The sequence below is a fragment of the Haliotis rufescens genome, unplaced genomic scaffold, assembly GCF_023055435.1.
Source record: "Haliotis rufescens isolate VD_foot unplaced genomic scaffold, xgHalRufe1.0.p SCAF_1, whole genome shotgun sequence".
Lineage (NCBI taxonomy): Eukaryota > Metazoa > Mollusca > Gastropoda > Lepetellida > Haliotidae > Haliotis > Haliotis rufescens.
In genome coordinates, this window is record NW_025963779.1 from 74,807,973 (window position 1) to 74,817,406 (window position 9,434).

At 40.6% G+C, this 9,434-nt stretch overlaps 1 long non-coding RNA gene across 1 annotated transcript; it reads left to right on the forward strand.

The window, feature by feature from the left end:
- Positions 1–3,704: 3,704 nt before the first annotated feature.
- LOC124146769 lies at positions 3,705–8,771 on the forward strand. Its single transcript, XR_006862724.2, has 4 exons — positions 3,705–3,781; positions 4,781–4,847; positions 6,688–6,810; positions 8,094–8,771. It is a non-coding gene; the product is annotated as an uncharacterized LOC124146769 (long non-coding RNA).
- Positions 8,772–9,434: the final 663 nt, after the last annotated feature.

The window sequence follows — 9,434 nt, forward strand, 5'->3', positions numbered from 1 at the left end:
TTATGACTGAATCATTATACAGTTAGGAATAATGCTTGTGTCCTATATTGTCCATTGAGTTTCTTCCTTCCTAATATCATTTGACCACGATGACGGACGACTTGCTACGACGTGTTCCTTTCATGCCAGGAACCCGTGCAGATCCGGGGTAGAATAGGTCTTCAGCAACCCATGCGTGCCGTAAAAGGCGACTATGCTTGTCGTAAGAGCCGACTAACAGACTCGGGTGGTCAGGCACGCTGACTTGGTTGATGCTTGTCCATGGATCCATAATGCGTGGATCGATGGTCATGATGTCAATCACTGGATTGTCTAGTCGAGACTCGATTATTTACAGACCGCCATCATATAGCTGGAATATTGCTGAGTGGGGTGTAAAACAACAAACAAACAAACAAACAAACAACAAAATAAATTTTCGGAATCGGTAAGCTAAACAATGCGAAAAGCATGAGTGTGCCTTGCTCGCATTAAGTTGAGGAGACGTATTTTATCTGGATATATGTTGTTACGCCAGGGTCACTGTACACGAATATATCGGAAAGTGGTTGAAGGAAAAACACAAAATGTTACCGTCTTAACATGATATTTTTTCTCCTCCGCGTATACCAATGACATAAATCACAAAACAATGCTGATACTTAAATAATGGACAGAAAGTCTATCCCGCGAGGTCAATGTTCGCAAGGACACACCCAGGTGTAGTTCATTGAGTACATGTTTGGTATTTACATCTTCCTATACATGACATGTGCGAGGGGCGATTGATAAGTTGTGAGCCTACCTCTGAAGGAGTTTGGTACGGATGAATTCCTTTGTGGTGGTGATAGACTGATCAAGTACAGTGACATACACAGGAAGATTGTTGTATTGGACACATTATTTAGTTTAGTATAAGCTATATCCGATAAAAGGTACAATTTAAGACTACAGATATGTCATCTTCAATATACCAGAATCCTGGAAAACTACAATCCAGAAAACTAGAGAAATAATTTTACAGAATTTGTATATAAACAGTTGCTTAAGTGATCTGATGAAGCCTGTTAAAGGCGCTAGAAACTTTTATGCTAAATTAATATCAAATGAAAATAATCTTAAAGTTTGTGATAAATGGCAATCAATTTTTCACTGTGATTTTAATTGGAAAACGATATTTACGGCTTATAGATGTAAACTGAAGGATGTAAAACTTTTAGATTTTCAGGAACAGATTTCTACATGGAATTATCTAAACGAAGAAGGAACTATTAACAAAGAATCTTGTGGACAACAGTGTTTGTAGCTTTTGTAATGCTGTCAATGAAGACATCAGCCATGTCTTTTGGGAATGTAATGAAACTAAACAATTTTGGAATGATCTTGAACTTTGGCGTAATAATTATCTTCCACAAAAACAAAAATTGACAAAATATCTTATTTGGTTTGGTTCTAACTACTCTGATACTTTAATCAATCATATAGTTTAAATGGGGAAAAGGCATATTCATGTGAGTGGAATTAAAGGAATCAAACCGAAATTAGATATACTTTTAAAACTATTTAAAAACATATACTCAATCGAGAAATTTATTGCTATAAAAAAGGATGACAAAAATAACTTTAACAAAAAATGGTCACCATTATTCTCAGTATTTGATTCTTAGCTCTCTGTTGATACATGTCATGTTTGAGTCTGATTGTGTGTTGCAACCGTTTTGGGTTTGAAATAGGATAATGGGTTTTTTTCCAACCCTTTAATTTTTTAATGAGTGTATTGTGTATGCTTTCCGAAATATGTTTTTGACGGAATACTGTACTAATCTCCAACTCTGGGAACAATAAAAAAAATAATTTTTAAATGAATAAATAAAAGCCGTTGGTGATGATAAGGAAGTTAGGGCAAGTCTTTTATGATACAAGTATTTAGACGATCCTATGCCACATGTATTGACGGCACGGGTCTTATAAGGCGCCGCAATTCGCCATGTAGAGTTGCGTCACTTTTCCGTCACTGTTTCTGATGCCAGACTCGTCCCTATATTACCCTTGATTTTCAGTACCATACACGTAGTGATGGGTTTCATGAAAGTTTTGTTTGTTTGTTTGTTGTTTAACGTCGCACTCGGGCAATATTCCAGCTATATGACGGCGGTCTGTAAATAATCGAGTCTCGACCAGACAATCCAGTGATTGACATCATGAGCATCGATCCATGCAATTGGATGAGCATGGATCCACGCAATTGGGATACGATGACGTGTGTCAACCAAGTCAGCGAGCCTGACCACCTGATCTCGTTAGTCGCCTCTTACGACAAGCAGAGTCTCCTATCACGGCAAGCATGGGTTGCTGAAGACCTGTACTACCCCGGTTCTTCACAGGTCGCAATTATTTGGAAAATGATAATGGAAGAACCTCAGGTGGTCCCCCTGCAGATGCAGTTACTGATTTAGGTGCGACAGTCAGATATGTGCCAGCTGTAATACGGGACCTGTAAAATCAAGGTCCACAAATATAGGTCACTGAGATCAGAATCAACGTCATCAGCATCGGAGCAAGATAACGCTCAAAGAAACAACTCACATTGGCCGCAACAAGAAATATACGCGGACCCAGACTGGGGTTGCATGGGTGTGCACCACATTTTGAAGCATACGAATTATGTTAACGTATAAAAACGTGTGACGAAGTATTTGGTGACATGTGTTTCCACCAAAAAAATAACTTTTCAGTGGCTTATGTTTGGCTTGTAAACGAAAATTGTAAACGTCATCAGATCACATGGTGCTTCGTCTTCCCGAGGCGAGAGAGTTAACTGACTATAAAAGTCTAGTTTCCACCCTTGCCGAACTAGGCTGGTATTATGGAGTTACGTTTTGGCTGGACTAACGAGTCTTTGCATAGTCCAATCAAAATCGCGCAATGAAATCGAAATTTGGTTTGTAAACTGTCGTGCAGATTTCGGTCGATTGCAAGATTTGCAAAGCATGTGCACTGCCAACTCGTTGTCAGCAGATATTCTCCAAACCTTTTCATGTTTTTAATCAAGGCGCTCGCGTGATTTGATGCACCTCGCGAAGTAAGACCCGTTTTATGACAATATAGACATTCATGATCGACCATATCGTCTTGACTGAGCGCCACCGTTTTGTTTGAAACAAATGCAAGTGATGGAATCTGATTGGTCCATAGGAGAGGCTTAGAAGGGACATAAAACGTAATAACCACTGGTGGTGCTACGATCGAGCCCAGGAATTCCAACCAAGTTCGGCAAGGGTGGAAACTGGACTTTTAAAGTCAGTTAACTCTCTTGCCTCGGGAAGATGATGGTGCTTACACAACCTATTACTGATACAGAGCGTGTTTCTCAGAAGGTTCGGCAACATGTTTTCCATTACTGACAGCAAATTGGACCCAAAACATTACGCATGGACCCATACATAAATTGGATTAAAATAATTGAAAATGTTACATGTTTTACAAGGTCAATAAAATGTGAAATACTTTTCAGCAATCTTTTTATTGAGGCGTGGGTGCAAATGAACACCACATGCACCATGCTCACTTAAGTGATATTTCATACATGCAATGGAGAAGCTTTACAATCATACATTTATACAATTGTGGTCGGTGCTTAACTTTTGCACAGGTGTATATGTAGATGTTGACTCGTTGCCAACAAACACGATAAATAATGCAGCCGTAAACCAATCAGGAACGCCCTTGTGATTGTCGTGACGTGCTTTAGTTTCGTGTCATTTTATGCATACGTTTTCATTTATCCCGGATTGCTTGTAAGGTATGTACATTAATTAGTTTTGTGTCTTTTGAGTAAATTCTTCATGCTACTTCTCTGGTTGTACGTGAACGTGTAATTTACGCTTCAGCTAATAATAGCTGTTTTACGTCATATATCCTGTCACGTGTATTTTCTATATTTGTTCTTTGTAAGCATTTTGGGGGGCAAATTGCTAAATAACATGATTTGAAAGTATAAGCAAAGATTTGCAGTGTATGCTTACTATGTTTATCCATCTGTTTAAGTAAATCGTAACAATGTTTTGGATAGCGACAAGATTCTAACGGTAACAACTTTGTCCAGTAGATTATTCCCAAGCGGACGTCAAAATGTTGGAAATTGCTCAGTGGACCCGAACACACGCACGCGCAGACACACCTGCACACAGTCGGCAAAAATTGCTCTCAGCTCATATGATGACTAATACAATCAATTTGTTATTTGAGGCAGTTTGTAGAGAAAAATATAAGTTCTATGCTTTGGCGCTATTTCTACAACCTGTTACCCCTGCTCTAGTGGGAGTTGTCATGTCGACGACTTGGTTGTGTCCAAGTAGTGCAATATTTGTCACGATGAAAAAAGCTATACATATTTGACCTTTCTTTCTTTTTAAACTGTGTACTTCATAACCATTATTTTCAACCAGTCAAGACTATATATAACTGATCTTGAATTTGAGTAACTTTTTACGTGTGTTACTAATTACGAACTCTTTTCGAAATGTTCTTGGACACCTGACCTATTTGCCCATGCGTAATTTGGCGTTCCGAAAGACTACAAGCGTTCTTGTCGTCATGGTAAAGAGCTCGGTTCCAAAGTACAATAAGAGGTAGCTAATCTGCCGTTAGACTACCTTAAATTTCAAAACACAGTTTTGATACAGGGAAATTTTATACCTGGGGATTTCAAATGTAACAGTTTCCATGCACTGAATACTCAACAATACCCATCAGTCATTCAAAAGAAAATTATTTGGTTAATTGTGCCCTATGATGCCAGGCCGTCTGAACTACTCCTGAGATTGAAGCAAGTGCTTTTTGAAATAGGCGAAGCCAGAGGTATCCAGGTAGGAAACCATTATAACATAAAGTGGTTAGTTGTGTTCTGCAACAGTGTCAACTTCGCTGGTTATTGAATTGCATTCTTCATTCTCATTAACGTAATTTGACCAGCTTCAGTTTCATCCTATATATTGTGGTGAAAAGAATATTTTTCTAAGCCATCCATCAAAATGTGCTTGTCTGCCTCATTAAGTTTTAGAATGAAATCCAAATTCCCCCAATGGATTGTAAGCATGTGTATCACAAGGAACTTCTTTGAATTGTAGGCGAAATAATCCATCTATACTCACACGCAAAAGAAACGCAAGTCGAGTATGCAGTATACATGTTATTTATTTTCAAATTGTTTTTTTTCAAATGTTAAGGGCTTACACAGTTTCGGGTCAATACCCTAAATGTCAGTCAATACCTGGTGTGACCACCATTAGCATTGATCACTGCCACACATCTCCTGTACATTGAGTTGATCACACGATTTGTGAAGGCCCTAGGGATCATCCTGCACACATCCAGAGCAGCTGTGCGTAGTTCATCGGCAGTTGTAGGGACTGGGCTCACATTGTGCAGACGCCTTTGAACCTCATCCCACAAGTGCTCGATGGGGTTCAGATCAGGGCCGAGGGCTGGCCACGGTAGAACACAGATGTTGTGTTGTTGCAGAAAGGCCATGGTAGCTCTGGCAACATGGGGACGAGCGTTGTCTTGCTGGAAAATGTGTTGTTGATGTTGTGCAAAAAATGGAACAACGTGGGGTCTGATCACTTGGTCGATATACCACTGAGCAGTAACGCCGTGTCCCCGACCTTGACCAACATTCAGAATGCACATGGGTCAAAGTCTCGCATTAAGTCCAATCCCTGCCCATATTATGACGCTAGGTCCACCCCATGGATCCCTTTCCACAACGTTTCTGTCAGCGAAAAGATCACCTCGACGCCGCCAAATTCTGACTCTTCCGTCTGCATGGGAGACACAAAAGCGACTTTCATCAGAGAAGATGACACGCCTCCACTCACGATGACGCCAATTGCGATGACCCTGTGCCCACTGAAGTCGTGCTTGTCGATGTCGTGGTTGGAGAACAGGACGACGTGCTGGTCGGCGACATCTGAGGTTGTTGGAACGGAGACGTCGGATCACAGTGTCCCGGCTAATGAGTCGATTATGTGTTCCTATGGTCTGTCGAGCACTTTCACTTGCAGTTAGGAACGGATGTCGCTGGTGTTGACGAGTAATCTGCCGATCTTGTCGAGGTGTGGTGACCCTAGGACGACCGCTCCGAGGAAGGTCATCTGTGGTCTGTGTAGCATTGTATCGATGCAGGAGACGGTAAATTGTGGTTATGTTAACGTTGAAATGACGGGCAACATCTTGGACAGACTCTCCAGCTTCCAAACGTCCGATAGCCTGGTTTCTCTGAATTTGCGTTAGGCGTGGCATTGTTGACCAAGAAGTGGTAGGTCCACGAATCGGCCACAGTTTTATACCCACTACAGTTGTGACAGTTCGTGCATTTTCGATTTCGCGAGAAATGGGTGCATGATACCCACATATTCATTGAAATGGTGCGTTTCGGCGATTCGTTTTTTATGTTGCGTTTTTACTCGGGGCTTCAAAAATGCAACCAAAAATATACATAACACCATAAGGCTTCACTTCATGCTAAAACTCGTATCAAGTTATGGTTCCGTGTTTGTTACCTATTTGCTTAAAACCACTTGCGTTTCTTTTGCGTGTGAGTATATATAGATAGTGATCAAAGTTTGTGACGTTTTCGAATGATCGTTTCGTATAAGTTTCAGATGGTTTATTCATAGTTCACTCAAGGATATATTTCAATGACAGAATCCGATCCGTGCCCTTCTCGAGTCCTTGTCGTACATTCAGTCACCATGAACACCTGGTTTAGGATGGCGTTGCTGGGAGTGCTGTTGGTAAATATCCCACAAACACAAGCGAGGCGAATCAGTAAGTATAACAAATTAATACCGTTCCCTTCCCAACGTATATCTATCTCCATGCAAAACAACAACAGTGCAGTAACGCCTGGTTCAGGTTGGGTCCGGTTGGGTCCGGTTGGGTCCGGTTGGATCCGGTTGGGTCCGGTTCCCGAATAACCTGTGGCTTATTATTGATTTGTATAAGAATGAGGTGAGGTGAGGTGAAATGGGTTTTAACGTCGCGTCCAAGATTATTGCACTTATATAGCGACGTGCATGTACGTGTGTGTGTTTGTGTGGCTGCTTGTACTAGTCCGGACTGATGCCGATTTACAGTGCTAGCTCACTGAGATACCATGCCGCAATTTAACATGAATACCTCACTCAGACACAGGAAACTATTGACATACAGTTTTACATACACGTGTATGTTTGTGTGCCTTCATATGCATGTTCTTGCCGGACGAAAGCCAGATTTGCAGTGCCAGTCCGCAGTTTACCACGAACACACCACTCAGACACAGTATACTGACTCCGAGCCAACCACTCATTGTTTTAGCCCCTGAATGCCGAGCGCCAGACAGGGTAACAACAAGTACCATCTTTTAACGTCTTTCGGTATGACGCGGTCGGGGATCGAACCCCGGACCTTCCGCTCTCCGGGCGGTCTGTATAAGAATGAAGACAACAAATAGCTGTTTTTTTCAAAACAAAGTGCGTCTTGTCGGAATGTTCGGTGGGTTCAATAAATAAACAATACATCCTACAATACAATGCATGGTTCATTATTAATCAATATATCAGGTATATGTAAAACCGGGTTATGATTTTAATGTACTCAATTTTACGTAGTTCAGCGGACCAGTTCAATTTTTGGTGATATTTCCCATAATGGATGATATTAAAAACTCAGACATGCTCAACATTAGTATCTATAAATCGTGTGTGGCGTGCTGACCATTAAGTACAGAACCGTGCGCAGTTACTATTTGACTAAGCAGTGGTGTTATTCTTTGAATCTGCTTAATGTGCAGAATTTATTTAATGAACATGTTCCGTTATAAGGGGATAATATACTAGTTTTCATAGAGCTCCTGGTCTTCCATGTTGGTCTGAAATATGCTGTCTTGCAAGAAAGTGCAGCTTTTGTATTAACCCTTTGAACACAATCAGTAATAAACGAGACGTCTGAAACCAACAAAATCAAGCTGTGGAAAAATACCAAACCAATTTTAAGGAACTAAGTGGCAACTCTCTCTCTCTCTCTTGGGCAGCATGTATTATGAGAACATGTATTCTTGAACTCAACAGATTAACAAGAGGATGTTAGGGACGAGGATACTGAGAATACGGAAGAATCGGATGATCGCACAAACGACGACACGAGTGCTGATGATGAGAAAGTCACCCCAAAACGACACAAGAGAGGACTTTTTGGTTCTTTTCAAGGCATGTTTGGAATGGCTGTGAATATGGTAGATGGCCTAGCAAAGAAGGCTAGTAACCGAGGGGAGCAGGCGGACGATACGATGGGTGGTATAGGCAATTTTGGAAAGCGGATGGGCGACATGATGGGGTGGTCTGATGGGCGTCTTCAAGGGGGGCAGGTGAAGCTGCAGGTACGGACACAGCCGAAGCCAGCACAACTGCATGTTGAAATCATGCATCAGACGGGATTCTTAAGTACATGTAATGCCTTCAGAACTAAAACTAGAAATGTGATACTCGATATGAGAATAGAATAAATATAACTTTCGAAAATTGACATCGGGCGGTTTCATATTATAAGAATCGCGTTTCGAAAGCATCTACCGAGTCTACTTATCCATACGATGCTTACAGTGTTAAACTATAAAATATATTCAAATTCTGTACTAACAATATATCTCTTAGGGAATATATATATCGTCATTGCCCTCTATCCATGCAGAGGTGCACTTATATCATTGTATATATGTCTAGTTACATGAATAAAAGCATGTGTCCTCATAATGTGTTCAAGAAGTTGTGAATGCGAGTTGTGAATGAGTTGGGTTTTATGCCACTTTAAAACTACACTCAGGGGCAAAAGAAACAACACCTCTCAATTGATTTTTATCATATGTTTGATTTTCAATTGAAAATATCTTAAGTTAGTGAGAATTTATTCAAAAAGTGGACTTTCCTGGTGCTTAGTCATCACTCAAACAATCCTTCCTTCATGGATTTCTTAAAGATATAATTTGATCTAAAAAAAATAAATAATAAGGATATTATTCGTATAATACATAACTGCTGATGAGTAGCTTTGATATCGTATCTTTGAAAATCAATGAATTTACTTTTTCGGCAAAAACTTACACTTCAAACATAGCAGGTGTCATGTGTTTGCAAATTCATTTCTTACGCCAGTCTTCAGATCTAACGACAGTTCTTTCCGTTTTCAATCACATGAAAACAAACTCGATATACTTTCTTTTGCCCCACAGTTTATTTCCGTTATACCCGGACGTGTCAGTGTAACGTGGTAGGAAAGTCCCTACGTAACTGGGGTCATAGACATTTCTACTACTTTCGTGAAGACCCGTGAAGATCCGGGATAGACTGGGTCTTCACAACCCATGCTTGCCGTAAACGGCGACTGCTTGTCGTAAGAGGCGACTGACGAGATCG